Below are 18,498 nucleotides of genomic sequence, written 5' to 3' on the forward strand. Positions count from 1 at the left end.
CCTGCCCCGGCACACAGACCCCTGGGGTGCAGGGAGCCTGCTCTGAAGGACAGCCCTGGGCACCCCTGGCTGCACACCCACCTTCACAGCTATTCAAAGTGCCTGACAAGAGCTCCCACATGTACAGATCCCGTAAGCTGTGGCTGTGCCAGCTTTAGGAGATGCCTCCAGCAACTCCGCCTGCAGTGCCCTGCACCCGCAGACTTACCCTGTCAAGGGCTGCAAAGATTTCTCCTCCAGTGAGCTCTCAGTCGTCCTCCCAATCCTGACACCTTCAAGCTCTCTCTCTGCCTTGCTCATCTCCCTGAGACACCCTGGCAGTGCCCTCAGCCCTGCTGCGCTTGGCAGAGGAGCTGCTCCCGGGCAGAGCTGTCTCTCTGCAGCGCTGCCCGCTTGCCGTGAGCTCCCTCCATCCCAGGAGCCCAGCCCAGCTCAGACGCAGAGGACCAGCCCAAGGAGTTTTAATGACCCCTCTGGTGGGTTCGAGGCCCAGTCCGTGAACCTCCGACGCTGCGAGGAAGTTGAAGGAACCTCTCAAGGAGTCAAAGTCGGGTTCAAACTCCAAAGTTTCTTGTGGTGTTGATGGGTCCCACTGAGGGACACCACTGAGGAATTGCCCCCAGGGTCTGGTTACAGCAGAAAACTGGAGGCAGCGATGGCAGGTCGGGAAAAGCAAGTTGAAGGTGACTCTGATGCTGGGTAAACGTGGATGTGTTTCATTAATGCAAAGGGCCAAGCCCTGACTCCATCGCCCAAAGGGCCAAGGCCTGACCCCCAGCCCCCAGGAAGGGAGATCCTCTCCCTCACTCCTTCCTCAGGGCTCTTCCTGGGACAGTGGGATGTGGAGATGTGCAATGCCAAGGGCAGGACTATGGTACGACACCTCCCAGGCTCCTGAGTATGGACAAGGAGGCAACGAGACCCCAGTGCTGGAAGGGCTGGTTGTCTCAGAGGCATCAGTGGCAGAGACAACAGCCGTAGCCCAAGACATGAAGAGGCTGGCTCTGTTAGGGGACTTCCAGCTTTGCCACATCCCTCTATCTTCTCCACCACAGGCTGTCCTACGGTGTCCCATCACCTCTGCCTCTTTCCCTGCAGGCTGCAGTCATCCACCCGGCTGCCCCATCTTGCTGTCACCTTCCTTTGCTGAGATCTCTCCGTCCTCCCTGGCTCTTCCTTGAAACACAAAGCCTTGGGCTGATCCAGACTCCTTCTGGGTGGCGTGTTGCACCACAGCACTGCCCTTGGAGTGACGTTTCTTTCTCCTCGTGGCCAGGCTGCACCTCCCCACCTGCATGTTGGGGAGTTCTTTCTTTCTCAGGCTGTTTTCCACTAGGAAGAAAAGCTCCACCAGCTCTGAAAGCACCCTTCCAGCACGCTCAGGCTCCTCCTATACCGTCCCCGGTCTCCAAACCACTGAGCCCAGGGCTCTCAGCCTCTAGATACTGGTCAAGTGCTTGAGGCCTCCAAACCCTGTCTTGGGAGATCTCTGGGCTCTCTCCACAGTGTTTGCAGATGAAATCGCAGTGGTCATAGGCCAAGAAAGATGGAGTGAGACTTTTTACCAGGGCCTTTAATAGCAGAACAAGGGGCAATGGCTTTACACTGGAAGAGGTTATATTTAGGTTGGCCATAAGGAAGAAATGCTTTATGATGAGCGTGGTGAGACCTTGGAACAGGTTGCCCAGAGCAGTTGTGGATGCCCCATCCCTGGACGTGTCCAAGGTCAGGAGCTTGGAGCAACCTGAACTAGTGAAAGACGTCCCTCCTCACGGCAGGGGGTTGGACTAGATGATCTTTTAGGTCCCTTCCAACCTGAACCATTCTATGATGCTTGGATTCTAATATGCCCAACTCCTCCTGCACAAGGCTGCAAACACCTACATACACCATATAGGGATTTTCACCTGACCTAGTCTCCAACCCTTAGATAAAAAAGAAAGGATTGCCATTTCTAGGACAGAAGTTGCCATGTTTTCAGAGGAACAATTCAAAACCCAAAAGGAAAAAAAATCCTTCCAAGAAAGTCCTGGCATAGTTGCATCAATTCAGTTAGTTAAGTGAGCCAATGGGAGAGCCTTGCACGGTGACCTTGCCAACGGAAGAGGGTTTTTTTTCTTTCGGGGTCTGAGACTCATGTTGGGACGCCAGAAAGTGCATTTGGGGACTGTGCAAGACTTGCCATGGGATGTCTAGGAAAGGATCAAAGGTTTGTAGACGAACGACCATGGGAAAATAGAGAGAAAAGGGCTGAAAGGAGATGGTCATGTGTAACCAGATGGCTGGTCAGGACACTTCCCTGGCTGTGCCCTGCAACGGATCACCGCAGCCTGCCCTGTTTTCTTAATACCTCCCTTTCCAAGAGCTTTGTGGGGCAAGGGAGATCTCTGCTCTATGCACAGATGGAGGTTCAAGTGCCAGCAACCGGAGTGGGAACCACAAGCCCTAAGTTCTTTTGTACTTTGGGGGACCAGCAACTGGTGAGACTGGCGGGTGTGCACTTAAGATTGGTGTGTATGGTAGTGGTTTAATCACAAGCAAACACCAAACAAGAGAAACCAGAGAGTAAAACACACCTGCGAGCAAGTCATTTTTGAGGGCCTAAGTCTGGACTGGACGCTAGAGAGACCAGAACGTCTGCAAGTTGGGTACTGGAGGAAGAAGGTAGCCCAGACCGCCTCCTAGAGAAACTGGGGGGTCACAGAATCATAGAATTGCTTAGGTTAGAAGGGACCTTTCACATCATCCAGTCCAACCATCCACCTAACACTGACAAAAACCATCACTAAACCATGTCGCTAAGCACTACGTCTACCCGTCTAATTTTAAATACCTCCAGGGATGGTGATTCCACCACTTCCCTGGGCAGCCTGTTCCAATGCTTAATAACCCTTTCAGTGTAAAAAATTTTCCTGACGTCCAATCTAAACGTCCCCTGGTGCAACTTGATGCCGTTTCCTCTTCTCCTGCCTTCCTACCCTTGGGCAGGTCGACACTCACACCCAACTTGGTGTCATACTGAGGGTGCAATCGATCCCATCGTCCAGATCATTGATAAAGATTTTAAACAGAATCGGCCCCCGTACTGAGCCCTGGGGAACACCACTTGTGACCGGCCGCCCACTGGATTGAGCTCCATTCACCACCACTCATTGGGCCCGGCTGTCCCAGCAGTTTTTCACCCAGCGAAGCGTACGCCCATCCAAGCCATGGGCAGCCAATTTCTCCAGGAGAACGCTGTGGGAAACTGTGTCAAGAAGCTTTACTAAACTCCAGGTAAACAACATCCACAGCCTTTCCCTCATCCACTCAGCGGGTCACCTTGTTTTAGAAGGGGATCAGGATTGTCAAGCACGACCTGCCTTTCATGAACCCATGCTGACTGTGCCTGATCGCCTGGTTGTTCTTCATGTGCCACATAATGGCACTCAGGATGACCTGTTCCATAATCAGGATGATGTCTTCCAAGTTGCTCTTCCATGCGGATGATGTGGGAAGGGAGGTGCAATGACACGTGCAGAATGACAGCAGGACACCTCCCAGGCTCCCAGGTGGGGACGAGGAGGCCATCAGGCTCTTGTACTCCTTATAGGCATCAGTGGCAGAGGTAACAGTCACAGACACGGAGATTAAGACCTTGGATCTCTTGGGGGCTTTTCACATTTCAACAGCCCCACACTGTTGAAACCACCGCAGGCTGTCCTATTGTGTTCCACACCTGGGCATGTTCCCTGCAGGCTGCAGACATCTCCCCTGCTTCTCCACCTTGCTCTCGCCTGAGCAACTCACTAAGCTTTCTGAAGTCTCGCCATCCTTCGGGGATATGTCTTTAGACACAAAGCCACGGGCTGATCCACATTCTTTCTGGATGGCCGCCTTTTCCACAGCACTGCCCTTGGAGTGACGTTTCTTTCTCCCGTTTCCTGTTTAAACCTCCCAAGCTACAAGTTCTGGCATTCTTTCTTTCTCATGCGGTCTCCCACGAAGAAGAAAAGCCCCATCATCTCTGAAACCGTCCTTCGAGCAACCCCTGTCCTGCCCAGAGCCTCTCCACCATGGGGCCAAAGGGGCAAAGAAGCCCACATTCCTCAGCCTCCCCACGCAGCGCGTGTGCACTATACGCTGAACCACACCTGGGCAGACCTCCTCTGGGCACTCTCCAGTTCCTCCCCACTCCTCCAAAATGGGGAGCTGCACGCAGGGGGACACTTTTCTTTGGGGGGCCACTCCAGTTCCCAGCACCTTCTCCTCAGGACCACTGCTCAGCACGTTAGGTCCCAGCGGGCTCTGATGCACCTTCCTCCCCCTCAGTGCAGGACCGGACACTTCTCCTTGTAAACTTCTGGAGGTTTCTCTTGGCCATAGCCCAGAGTTTCTCACGGTTCCCCTGAAGTGAAGCTCCATTGCCCTGGAATGAAGATCCATTTGCTCAGCTGTCAATGTTTCTATGCTGATGGCTCACCCTGGTGGTGCTGTCTCTCACAAGATAACCTGAGGAGTTGCAGGCCATGATAGACAATTAAAGGAGGTACTAGTTCAATAGAATTTCCGACTCAAGTAGGAAGTACCGTGACAACCATCACCAAAATACCAGGGAGGGTATTGGTACGGTGCGCTGCCTGTATGGCAGACTACGTCAGTGGGAAATATAGACCTGTAGAGACACACAGAGAAAAGGGATCCCTCCAGGAGCTGGTTTTACATCCTCTATCCAGAAGCCGGACCCAGGATCTCCTCATCCCTCAGTTCCCCCCCACATAAACAAGCACACGCACACACAACTGCCTGTCTCCGGTATGGAAACACAAAACCCCTGAGGCTGGCAGGCAGCCAGCTTCCACCTCCTCTGTGCTTCCTCTTCAGGCTTGGGTTTTGTCAGCAGCTTCTTTCTCATCCACGCCGTCCTTTCTGAATGTCAAGGCGGGCCATTGTGGAGCGTGAAGAGGAGATCCTCAAGCAGCCCTCCGCACCCTGCTTCTCCGCAGGGCCGTATCCCACAGGATTCTTCCAAGCCAGTCCCCCAGCAGGCCAAAGCCTGCTCTCCAGACGTCTCCTGCTCTCGGCCTTTTTCCTTTCTCTCAGGAGCCTCAACTCTACCTTCTTAGCCCTGGCTTTTACATCCCTGACTAGCTGTTGCTTGTTTGTTGGTATGAAGTCTGGAGCAGACGTTCACCCGCCACAAAGCTGCCAGTTTCCCAGGTTGTTCTGTCCTCTCCTGTTGACGCCTCAGCTCCCAGCCGAGTCTGTCTGTCCCCAGGCAGAGCTCCCTGCATTCCTGCTGCTGCCTCACAGAACGGGCCAGAGGAATGCCACAGAAATGATCGGAGGGATGGAACCCCTCTGCTGTGAGGACGGGCTGAGAGAGTTGGGGCTGTTCCGTCTGGAGCAGAGAAGGCTCCGGGGAGACCTTCTTGCGGCCTTTCGGTTGTTACTTCAGAGTCTTCCCCTCTGAGACCTGCTGTCTGCACTCTGTGTCTCTCCTTGCTTGCTCCCCTGGGGAGCTGAGAACCCGCTACTTCAGGGACACTGCAGCCAAGGCTGCCACTCCATTATCACAGCCCTGATCCTTTTTTCCCTGATTGCATGTAGGAGATCCAGGTGAGCATCACCTCTGTTGGCACATCTGGCAGCTGTGCTCAGAAGCCGGCCCCAGGAACCCACAGAAACTTCTGGGTCTGTTTGAACCCTGCAGTGTCCCCTCACCCAAAAGGGCTCACCGAATCTGCTGCCCGGCCCCTAGAGGATCTCCATTCCCCAAGGAAGCTCCTACGCTGAGGGCATCCCCCTCCTGATCTTAGAATCACAGAATCTTCATGGTTGGAAAAGACCTTGGAGATCATCGAGTCCAACCAAACAACCTACAATCTCCACACTAGCGCATGCCCTGAAGTGCCACATCTAGACATTTCTTAAACACCTCTAGGGATGGTGACTCAACCACCTCCCTGGGCAGGCTGTTCCAGTGCCTGACCACTCTTGCAGTAAAGTCATTCTTCCTAATATCTAACCTAAACCTCCCCTGCCGCAAGTTCAGGCCATTTCCTCTGGTCCTGTCATTATTCCCCTGGGAGAAGAGGCCAACCCCCACCTCTCTGCACCCTCCTTTCAGGGAGTTGTAGAGGGCAATGAGGTCTCCCCTCAGCCTCCTCTTCTCCAAGCTAAACATGCCCAGCTCCCGCAGCCTCTCCTCATATGCCCTGGTCTCCAGACCCCTCACCAGCCTGGTCGCTCTCCTCTGGACACGCTCCAGCACCTCAATGTCCCTCTTGTACAGAGGGGCCCAGAACTGAACACAGCACTCGAGGTGGGGCCTCACCAGTGCCCAGTACAGAGGCACCATCACTTCCCTGCTCCTGCTGGCCACGCTATTCCTGGTAGAAGCCAGAATGCTGTTGGCCCTCTTGGCCACCTGGGCACACTGCTGGCTCATGTTAAGCTGGCCGTCCACCAGCACCCCCAGGTCCTTTTCTGCCGGGCAGCTTTCCAGCCACTCTGCCCCAAGCCTGTAGCGTTGCTGTGGGTTGTTGTGACCGAAATGCAGGACCCGGCACTTGGCCTTATTAAACCTCATACAGTTGGCCTTGGCCCATCGATCCAGCCTGTCCAGGTCCCTCTGGAGAGCCTTCCTACCCTCAAGCAGATCAACACCCCCACCCAGTCTGGTGTCATCTGCAAACTTACTGAGGGTGCACTCAATCCCCTCATCCACATCATTGATAAAGACATTAAAACCGGCCCCAAAACTGAGCCCTGAGGGACACCACTGGTGACCGGCCGCCAAGAGGATTTCACCCCATTAATCCCAACTCTCTGGGCACGGCCAGCCAGACAGTTTTTAACCCAGCAAAGAGTACACTCGTCTATGCCATGGATCGCCAGCTTCTCCAGGAGAATGCTGTGGGGGACGGTGTCAAAGGCCTTGCCAAAGTCCAGATAGACAACGTCCACAGCCTTCCCTGCATCCAGAAGGCGGGTGACATGGTCATAGAAAGAGATCAGGTTGGTTAAGCAGCACCTCCCTTTCCTAAAGCCATGCTGGCTGGCCCCGATCCCTTGGCTGCCCTGCGCTTGCCGTGAGAGCTCACTCGAGATGATCCTCTCCATGATCTTTCCTGGTACCGAGGTCAGGCTGACAGGCCTGTAGTTCCCCGGATCCTCCTTCCGACCCTTCTTGTAGATGGGCGTCACATTAGCCACCCTCCAGGCATCTGGTACCTGCCCTGTTGACCAGGATTGTTGATAAATGATGGAGAGAGGCTTGGTGAGCTCTCCCGCCAGCTCCCTGAGTACTCTTGGGTGAATCCCATCCGGCCCCATAGACTTATCATAGCGCGCACTGCCCTGCTGCCCTCGGCAGCCCCACTCCCTGGCCGCCGCCCCCGGCCAGCTCTGCAGCGGGGAAGCTGATAAAACTGAGAAGATGATTGAGAAAAAGGAGACACTGTTTGAGAAACTGTCTAGGATGGAAGAAACATCCCGCTTTTCCCCTGCATGGACCCATGTCGCAGCCATTAGGAGAAGATGCCCTCCTACGAGACCGACTTGGAAGAAAAAGAAGACACTACGAGACACCTTGTGGTTTTACCTCGGTGCCTATGGAGAGGACCTGAGTAAGTGGGATGAAGGACCTACCTTGGCCCTACAGGCACTAGTTGCAAGGTAAAACAGATAGAAGAAAGAATTCTTCCAGGAGGGTGGCTGCTCCAGTGCCCAGGGAGCAGTTCTCTGGTCCGGGTCGGAACTCATCTGCTAACTGTAGATGTTGTCCTCAACATTAGAGGTGCCCTGCCTCCAGCCAGGAGGGGGAGAGGGATAACCGAGTTTATTGGGCTGTGTGGATTCGATGTCCTCGTGTATTAGAGCCACAAAAGCATAAAGACATGGTGGACAGCGGTGCACAGTGTACCCTATTGCCATTGACTCATAAAGGGACAAAATCTGTTGCTGATTCTGGTGTGACAGGTCTCAAGAACTGACTGTACTTCGGCCAAAGTGAGCCGAACTGGGAATAAATGGCGGAAGCGCTCCATTGTGAGTGGCCCAGACGCTCCGTGCATCCTTGGCGTAGACTTGCTCAAGAGAGGGTATTTCAAAGACCCGAAAGCGTATCGGTGGGCTGTTGGTATAGCAGCTGGAGGGACTGAGGACATTACACAGCTGTCTGCCTTACCCGGTCTTTCAGCTGACCCTTCTGTGGTGGGACTGCTGAAGGTTACAGAACAGCAGGTGCCAATGGCTGCTGCCAGGGTGATACCGTCGCTGGTGATACAGTAGCCTTGAACAGCACAAAAGGCTGGGGTGGAAAGCCCCTCAGGCCTTACTGATACCCAGTTGAAAAGAACATCTGGTTCCTCCTTACTGGAATAATGTAGCTAAGTTTGAAACGCTTTGTAAGCGGATGGGTTAGACATCTGCTGGGCTTAGTTGGATACAAGGAAGTCTTGGGATGTTGTATCCTTGAGGAGAGTAGATGGGGAGAGATGCCAGAACAAGCTAGTTTGGTGAGAGCAGGAGTGCACCCACCATGGCTCCAGCACAGGCGCTGCCTCCAGCGGAGCTTCTGATGCTGCTGACCCCCGAATTTGGGCTCGTCCCGGCAGAAGTGGCACCGGCCGGGCGCAGGCAGCCTCGCAGGCCCCACACTGCCGGCTGCCCCAGCCCCGCGCCCTCCACTGGGGGCAGAAAGCGGGGTCTCCCAAACACACACCGCCGATCCCACCAACTCCTCCCCGCCGCGCCCCGCTCCCTGCGCGGTGGCGCTTTAGCACAGGAGTGGCCACTGGGAGCGTTCCGGGAGTGGTGGCAGCATTAGGGGCATTTCAGGAGCCCGGCACCAAGGGCCAATTTGTGGCGCGCGCAGCCATTGGCTTCACTTGTGGGAGAGAAGTGGGGAAATATTTATTAACATAAACCAGCGATTTAACAAAGTCAGCGGTGAATGTGGCAGCGCTTTACGAGACAGGCCGCGGAGGTGATCCGAGGGCGGGAGCCCCTCTGCTGTGGGGACAGGCTGAGAGAGCTGGGGGGGTTCAGCCTGGAGAAGAGAAGGCCCCGGGGAGACCTTAGAGCCCCTTCCAGTCCCTGAAGGGGCTCCAGGAGAGCTGGAGGAGCTGTTTGCGAGGGCACAGAGCCACAGCACGAGGGGCAATGGCTTTAAACTAGAGCAGGGCAGGTTTAGATCAGACATTAGGAAGAAGCTCTTTACACTGAGGGTGGTGAGACACCGGCCCAGGTTGCCCAGAGAGAGGGTGGAGGCCCCATCCCTGGAGACATCCAAGGCCAGGCTGGATGAGGCTCTGAGCAACCTGATCTAGTTGAAGACGTCCCTGCTCACTGCCGGGGGTTGGACGAGATGGCCTTTAAGGGTCCCTTCCAACCCAACACATTCCATGACTCTGTGACACGCTGGAAGGGCACACTTGGTTATTTACTGCACAGGGGCCGGGGTCAGACCAGCCGTCAGGGAGACCTTCCCGTTGGGTCCCGGGGCTCAGAAAGGACCCCCCGGGCTTTCTGAACCCCTCCTCAGGGAGGAGTCAAGTACCATTGACCAGACGCTCAGTCCCTGGGTGTAACAGTTCCCCTCTTTGAGACTTCCAAAGGTCACTCTTTGGGGGTCTCACCTAAATCAGATGGTTATAATATTTTCAACTTTCAGGATTACAGAGACGAGCTGAAGCAAAGAAATAAACTCAACAGCAGATGGTCCTGTAGAGCAGGTATTCTTTATTAGCAGCGCTGCGGTCGCACTGGGGATTTTCCACCATAAGTGCTCCCACAATGATCTTATTTTGAGCCATTTATATTTACAAAATTGTTACGTATTCATTCGTTTTCCCTAAATCATTAACATAAGCACGCCCCCTCCCAGAACCAATTGCACAATCATGAGGCAAGTCATTTCGCGAATCACAGTCGTTCTGGTGGTCGTTTACTTCATCTGGTGGTCGTATCTTCCTCTCCGTCAGTTGCCCTCCAGATGAACTTTCCTCTTCAGCAATCCTCGATGCATGCCTGCTATTGATTTGTTTATGTAGGTGACTTATTACTACCTGTTTTGCAACGCTTCCCTAAACCATCACCTAAAGCCATCACCTTGACAGGCTGCAGGATCGAGCCTTGGTTACTGACTCTAGGGCACGCGTTTTTCCAATGTCCTCGCTCTTTGCAGATCGCGCACTGAGCTTCTGCTAAACGAGTTCCTTCCCAACTCTTCTGTAGCCTCTTCTACTTCCCCGGGCCCCGTTCATTCTTCCCGGAGCAACTCCCGTCAATGCGGCAATTAATCTCCCTTCTCTTTGATTCTCCCTCTCCTTTTCTCTGTTATTCTAGATGGTCCAAGCTACTTACACCAATGTTCCCAAGTCCCTCGAATCTTCTCCTTCTAACTTTTGGAGTTTCTTGTGTACATCCGGGGCAGATTGTCCCATAAAAATAGAGGCCAATTGCCCAGCCTCCTCTCGGGGTCCACGTTCGTGTATTTCCTAGCAGTATTCTTTACTCGTTCCATAAATGCAGGTGGCGATTCATTTGGTTCTTGTTTAACCTCATACGATTTTGACCAATTAATGGCTTTTGGCGTAGCATGTCTCATTCCGAATAACCGTCTCTGATATCTGGTTATCGCCCACAATCCTTCTGCCACTCTGGGTGGTTTCTTAAAGTGAAAAACAAATCTACATACATCCCATTTGTTTTCCCTGCTACAAAATAACATAAGCTGTAAAATTGTATTCTATTTTAAAGTCCCATTTCTTGTCCATTTTTCTTGATCTTCTGAAGTACATAACGGCCACCAATTGTTACAATATTCAATCAGCTGCTTTCTCGTGAGCGGGTCCCCTCCTATTTGTTTCCAACGCTTCAGTATACAACCTAAAGGAGTATACAACCTAAAGGAGACTTTTTCAAAATTCCCCCTTCCGCCAAGGGCTTGCTACCCATTATAGGATAGTACTAGTAGAACGAACAACACAAAACACAAAGAAAAATGACAACTGAACATAGCACTTATTACACAAGACAAAATAACAAAACCTTAGGGCCTGAACCTTTTATACCAGACCTTTGCTCTTGGTGCGGCCCTTCCCCGCCTGGTGTTGAGGACAATACCTTTACGCTTATCAGCCGCGTTTCTCACAGGCTTTCATCCAGTGAGACCAACTCCTTCCCTTAGGTACCTTTACAGCCCAACCCTGCGAGGCTTATGCCTCGCCTTATGGACAGGCAACCCTTAATATCCCTTAAAGAAAAGAATGCCTTCACCTTTCCAGGGGCCTTGCTCGGAGCTCTTTGGTCCGGGGATCGGAGGTTCTCCCTGAGAATCCCTCGGTGCCGGATGGAGGCCCTGCAATTCCAAGGATCTGTCGAGATTCAGAGGCAGAGTCCCATCTGGGTCGCCAGAAACTGTCACCGAAATCGGGAATGAACTTCTTAACACCGATGTAGTCTTAAGAAGCAGGCATTCTTTTATTCAGCACCGGGGACGTGGGGGATCTCTCCACCTGACATGTCCACTGAATGTGAGATTCACAGAGACTTACATCCATACAGAATATGCGTGGTCGTTACATGTCTCAGCACTCATTGCCACGTTCATTACATTTCCAGAACTCATCTCCATATTCACATCCCCTTGGCACATGCACATTAACTCTGTTAGGGGCTTCATGGTAGGTCTTGGGTGGTTCCTAGTGGTGTACGGTGGCTGGTTTGAGCTGATAATAGAGGAATCTCTTTGTGTGGACTGGGGAAGATAAATGCAGCAGCTTTTGCAACTCCCCCATTTATTTTGCGAGCTTGTTATCGGTCCCTCCAGTCTCTTCGGGGATGTGGTATTCTTCGCTGTTTGTTCTTCACAAGGAGCTACGTTTACCTATTTACCAGACTCAGTCCCTGGTTGTAACCCCGCTGTGTGAGCCGATGCGGGCAGGACGCAGGAACAACCACAAAACCACGGATGAAAGGCAAAGAACAAGTTTCTTCTCGATACCTCACAGACCAGGGAATCTCCGAAGCAACACCCGGGCAGAGGCACGGAAGCAGGGACTGCGGGCACCGTGGAGTGAGAGAGAGTCCTTGTTAGCAAGAGCCCTTGGCAGCGAGAGAGTCCTTGTGAGCAAGAGCACGCACGGACTCCCTGTTCTGCCTGGCATTTAAAGGGTTCAAACAGGCATCGTTTTCCCACTGTGCTTTGATCTTCTTCAGCACCAGGCCAGGATTCTCAAGTGGCTGGATAAGGTGTCCCTGAGTCCATCACAGGTTTATGTTATCGAAGTGCAAGTGTTTTTCTTGCAAGCGTCCGAGACTGAATAACAATTAGTGTGATATATGTGTTTTCCAGCACCCAGCTGTGAGTCACTTGAGCGTATTAACAATCCTCCTCGCCGATCTTCTGTTGCTTTCCCACGAGTGCCCTCCCTGCAATGGACCTTATTGTGCACCCAACTTAGGAGACAAATCTTCTACACCAATCTGAGTCGCAGCAACATTATTCTTTTTCTTCTTTTTTATGTTTGTCCTTTTTCTGTCTCTGGTTTCAGTTGAGGCTGTTTGGTTTTGCCATCTTCCCATGAACCTGCACTCGGTAAATGCATGTGTACTTTGGTTTTCCCCAGTTGCTCTTCACAAGGAGTTTGAGATAGGAGAAGGCTCTGGGATGCGGGGCGTTCTGCGAGGAAAAGAGGGAAGAGGAATCGGAGGTGTTAAGAGCCACAATGCAGTCAAGGTATCTCCCCCCACCAGCCCTGCTCCTGCTCAGGAACAAGCTCCTGACAGCGGGTGGGAGCGGCTGTGGAAACCTGAGGCTGGCTCTGGTAGCGGGGTGCTGGGGAGGCTGGGGACACGGGGAGGGGGAAGGCACCTGGCACCCTCTGCATGGGCCCGGCTGGGGCTCAGCCTCCCTCCCCTCTGCTCCTTCCCTCTGCGCCTCGCTCTGTGCCGGCAGAGAGGCCGGGGAGGTGCTCCTTTGCGTGGGGCAGCTGGTGTGACACCCCCCCCGAGCTCCCGCTGTCTGCTCTGCCCGCTTTCCTGCGGGCAGGCGTGAGAGCAGCGGGAGAGAAGGGGCATGCTATGCTGGGAGGAGAGGACACCGTCCAGCCTGCCAGCAGGCCACGGGATGGAGCCAGGGTGCTGCCCGACGGCTTTCTCCAGCGGGCGTCTCGGTTTCTCCATGGCACAAAGACGTTGCTCGGGTGCAGTGGCTGCGTGTGCAGCGGGCTCTGCTGAAGGCAGCCAGGGATCTCTTGGGACTCATGCTCCCACGGGCCTGACCTTGCCCTCACTGTCCTTTTGCTAGCACCACCGCGTGCCACTCAGCCCTCCCAACCCCACCAGCTCTCTCCTGGCGGTGACCCAGGCCCCCTCTGCCCAGGGAGAAAGCATTCACGCTCCTCCTGCCATGGCCCTGCAGGCAAACCTGCTTTGCTCCCTGGCATCTTCCCCCAACACCGTGCGTGCATCGCACCTTCAGAGGGAAGGTCTGAATGGCCTCTTTTGCCACATCGTACATGAAGGTCACCAGGAGAGTTTCCTCTTCTCCGTCCACATCCACTCCCTGTGGGGCAAAGCACAAGGAGAGCAGCTCAGACTCGTCCCGACAAAGAGGGAACGTAGGTGCTGGGTCAGCCCTGTTACCTACCCACCCTCCCCTGGGGCTCTAGCCCTAGTCTAGCACTGGTTACGGTGGAGCTCAGGCTCCGCTTGAGTTTTAGTCAAGAACCCTGAGCTGCTTGGCCAGAACAAGTCTTAAGAGGGAGGAGACCTCTAGAGCCCTTAGGAGGAGACTCCTAGAGCCTCACCAGGGCCCTGCAGTGCTCAGGAGACCGGGACTCCAACCTCAGAGGAGGCACAAAAGCAAGGAAGACCCTGTCATGGCTTTCCCCCAGGACCAGATCCGCACCAGAAGCACCCAGCAGAGACTTACAAAGACAGCGATGTCCCTGGGGGCGCTGGTGACGGTCCCAGATGGAGAGACTTCTTTGGAGATGTGCTGCACAGTGATGGCAGTCAGGTGGACTCGCGCTGGCAACCTGATGACCACCTGGCCCTGATGCCCTGGGAAAGGCCAGCAGTTTCCTGGGGAAACATCCGGCTGCAACCAGAAAGCCAGAGCAATGAAGCGTGAGAGAGTGTTGGGGCCAAGACAACTGCCCACGTAGCTTGAAGCGTAGGCACCGGTGTGTCTGTGGGGTCTATTTCAGCTTGAAAATGAGGTGTGTGTGAGGAAGTGGACAGAAGCAGGAGGCCTCCTTCCCTGACCGACCTTTGCCAGGGCTGTCAGTATTATGGAGCAGAGGAGAACAGCGGTTACGAAACCATTCTAGTCAGGGCCTTGCAGAAACACATCCCTGCCCAGGGGCTCTGCAGGGCACCCCCCACCTCTCGCCTCCCACCCCCAAGACGGCGCAACACTGGACCGAAGGGAGAGCCCTGAGGTCAGTCTCCAACTTCACAGGAAGAAAGGAAAGAATTCCCTCTCGATTTCTGCTACAATACCTGCAAAATGCGATCGGGACTGCGGGGAGTGCAAAAGAACTCAATAAACCTCCAGAACCAGTCGTTTTTGCAGGTGTAGGTCTCCGAAGTTCTCTGCAGGTCAATGCTGGCACCTGCAGGGAAGGGAAAGCAGACGACTGCAAGAGGCCACAGACGAGGAGGGCTTGGTGCTCAGACACTATTTCTGACACCGCCGGCCAGCTGCGCCTCTGTCAGTCCTGTCCTCGTCCCAGGCTGGTGGGCTGCCCAGCTGCCCAGCCGCGCAGGGGAATGACAGCGGCCACGTGCCTGGTGACTGCTGCACTCCCAGCGCCAGCAGGAGAAGGTCTGAGGGTTCTGGGAGACAGACGGTGCCCATGTGAATGGCAGCAGACCCAAGCTGAGGGCTTGCTGCGTGGGCAGCCAAGGACGGCCCGGCCATCTCCTTTTCCAATGCTGAGGAGAGGAAGAGAGCCCCTCCGTCCGCACAGGAACACGTGCGGGGGCAGCGCCAGAGGCAGCGTGAGGATGCCGAGGGCAGGGTTGGGAGGGAGTCTGAGAGAGCTGCTCTGCCACAGCCTTGCCCTGGGACCCCCCAAGCATTTCAGCTCCCCCACTTTGGAGAGCAGCGCCTGGAGCGCAGGCGCCTTTGGGGAGGGCTGCAGACAAGCGCAGGGCAAGGAGACGGGGCTGCTTGTGTCCATACCAGAGCTTTGCAGGGCCCAGTCAGACATCTCCGCGTAGGCTTCCAAAGCCCTCTCAGATGCTGCCTGCTTCATCTCCTCGACTTCCTGGGAACGCCATAAACAAACAGAGAAAAGGAGCACATCAACGTTCAGCGTGGCTACTAGCGCCCGGAGCGGCAAAGGGCCACTGTCAGAAAGGCAAGGCAAACCCTCTCCACGGAGCTGCAGGACTGAGGAACAGTGTCTGTGTCCACAGCCATGGCCACGGCCCCGAGGTGGGTTGATGAGGGTCCCCACACCCTCGTCCCCATCCTCCACACTCTCCAGGGCAGGTGGAAGGTGGACTCAAGCCCTGCCAGCGATGGCTGGCCCCCCGTGAGCGTGCCTGGGTCCCACCCCTGCCTGAGGAGCCCAGCCAGAGCAGCCAGAGGTGCTGGCGTGCCAAGGGAGTCCTGCGCTGCCTGAAGCGGCCGGTGAAAGTGGGGCCGGAGAAGGGCCTGTGCAGCCCAGGAGGCCCCTGGGGCAAAGGCTGGCTGACTGCAGTCAGCAGTCCCACACACCCACAGCCCCAAGGGCTTCTGCCCAGCCAAGCCTCCTTCCCCAACACGCCGCAGCACCTGCTTCACGCTGCTGATCTCTGCCCTCAGCCGAGCCACCTCCTCCAGCATTAGCTGCATCTTTTGAGTTTGCTGCGCCATTAAAACCGGGCAGTTCCTGCAGGAACCAGGAAAGCAGATGTTGTCAGAGAGCTGCCCACCCCACTGGGAGCCTCTGAGCTCAGCAAGGAGGAGAGACACGCGTGCGTTCCCTGCTTTGCCAGCGCTTCCCTTCCGCACCAGCTGGCGCAAGAGGCAAAGGCAGGAAGGGCCGTGCGGGAGCCCCGGCTCTCAGGCAAATGGGTGCAGGGACACGAGGTCGTCTGACCCTTCTGCACAGACCCAATTCCAGCTCAGGAAACATCGCTTACCTCAGGGGCTTCAGGCCTGTCAGCGAGGTCCCGCAGTGAACATCAGCTGCAATTCACATCAGCAAGAGACAGTTATTTTACCGGGGGTGCTGGCGATGCCTGCAGTGGCGTTGTCTGTCCCTGTTGCCTTGGGGCTGGGGCAGCAGGTGAGCTGAGGAGGCGGGGGGACGTGGGGTGCAGGGAGAGGACACACCTCTGACCGGGGGCCATCAGCCCGGGCTTGAGCGGACTGCGCAGCCGTGATCTTCAGGTGTGCTCGGTGCCCCAGAGCTATTCCCCATTTCCCCTCACTGCCCCAGTGAGCACCGAGACCAGGCTGCTGGGCGAGGAGAGGTACCTCTCCATCGGTCCCCCTGCATGGCCCCTGCCCTCTGGGAATCCCCAGGTCAGGCTTGCAAAGAGCTACCCCCGTCTCTCGCAGAGGTGCCGACTAAGTGAGCCCTGTGGTCCGGTAGGCAGGGCAGCAGTGTGACTGGGAGGCTACCAGTCTTACTGGGAGCCCAGAAGGCAGTCCCACTCAAGGACTTGCTTGGGAAGCACTTGGGCCACGGGAGTTTCCGCACATACTGGCCCAAAAGGAAAGGTGGCGTCCAGCCCAGCCAGGCTGTCGCTCTCAGATGGTTGCTCATGAAAACTCACCAAGAGCCAGGGGGAGCAACAAGAAGACTTGCAAGAACGCCTTCTTCTGCAGGGCTATCTTTTGCCTGAAAAAGAGGGAGTCCTGGTGCTGTCATGATCCAAGCCTTGGACAAACCCCTTCACAGGCGGATTTCCCTTTTCAGGCCAAACAGACACCATTTTGGAAGCCTGCTGCTGACAGAGAACTGACAGAGCAGCGTCCAGCAGGAACACGATTTCTGTCCACATCGTTCAACGCTGCCGGCAGCTCTTCCCCAAAGGAAGGTCTCCAGGAAGATCATCCCAGGAAGCAAAGACGTCGAGCACACGAAGAGTGCTTTCCAGCAGTCTTTCTGGTGCGGACCTTGCTCTCCCTCTGGCTGAGGAAGCAGGCCTGTTCTCCCTTGCCACCACACACATCCCTCTTAGGGCAAGTGTTTTCCCGCAGAGCTGGGAAGCGCAGGAGCCTTGTCCGCCTTTCCTCCCAGAGGCCTCCACAGACCGGCGCGGTCTCTTGCCTGAACTGGGGAAAACCCTTGCCCTGCGGAGGCTTGGCTCTGCACCCGAGCGTCTGGCTACGGGGCAGTTTGTCCTGCCGCAGCCAAAGCTTGGGGCTGCAGCAAATGGCTGCCGAGGGGCTTTGCTCTTGGCTCCCCTGAGAATGGCCACAGCACGAGCAGCGCCCAAGCTGAGGCGCCCCACTGGGAGCCCCGGGCTGCTGGCTGGGGAGCACCCTCTGCTCAGCCCTTTGCTGGCACCGGCCCTCAGACACCCCCGTTCTACCCCCCATCCGCAGCAGAAACATGTCGTACGTACGCGGCCAAGAGGCACATGCTCAGCAGATGTCTCCACAGAGAGACCAGGGCGTGTCCTGTCCCCAAAACCAGCTCCAGCAGCAGCCTCTCGCCGCAGCCAGCAGGAGCCTGTCCAGGGCCGCAGCCACAGGGCAACTGTGGGCTCCTGCCCCACACGCCACAGCGCTGTGCAGGCAGCCAGCTGTGACCTCACAGTGGTGTCACCTCTGACGTCATGCTGGGGCTGCCCAGGGCTGAGCAGGGCGGGGAGACCCTGTGCTCCTTCCTTCTCCTTGCGGGATATTAATTGTTCAGCATAAATACATACGTTTTAAGTAGAATAAATGATTTAGGATTATCATTCGGTGTGATTTGTGCTGCTTGCTTAGCTCTACTTAGCATGAGGTGCTGGATTTGCTGAAACCTTTAGGCTGGAAAAGAATCCAATGAGATGTTAGAAGACACCAGACCAAAAATCATCACCATTGGCCCCCTCCTTGCTGTGCTTCTGGAAGTCTCCAGGGAATGTCCTGCAGTGATCTGCAGCTGTGAGCAGCCCTCAGCCACGCAGAACCCTCTCAGCAGCAGGACCTTGCCCCGCCGGGGGATGCTCCTTCCATGCAGAACTTCTCCCCACAGTGATGTGGTGGGCTTCCCAGGCAGGCTGAGAGCTGACCCTGGCAGGTGGCGGAGTCCCTGCCCCGGCACACAGACCCCTGGGGTGCAGGGAGCCTGCTCTGAAGGACAGCCCTGGGCACCCCTGGCTGCACACCCACCTTCACAGCTATTCAAAGTGCCTGACAAGAGCTCCCACATGTACAGATCCCGTAAGCTGTGGCTGTGCCAGCTTTAGGAGATGCCTCCAGCAACTCCGCCTGCAGTGCCCTGCACCCGCAGACTTACCCTGTCAAGGGCTGCAAAGATTTCTCCTCCAGTGAGCTCTCAGTCGTCCTCCCAA

This window comes from Chroicocephalus ridibundus, chromosome 21, assembly GCF_963924245.1.
Source record: "Chroicocephalus ridibundus chromosome 21, bChrRid1.1, whole genome shotgun sequence".
In the NCBI taxonomy this organism is placed as follows: Eukaryota; Metazoa; Chordata; class Aves; order Charadriiformes; family Laridae; genus Chroicocephalus; species Chroicocephalus ridibundus.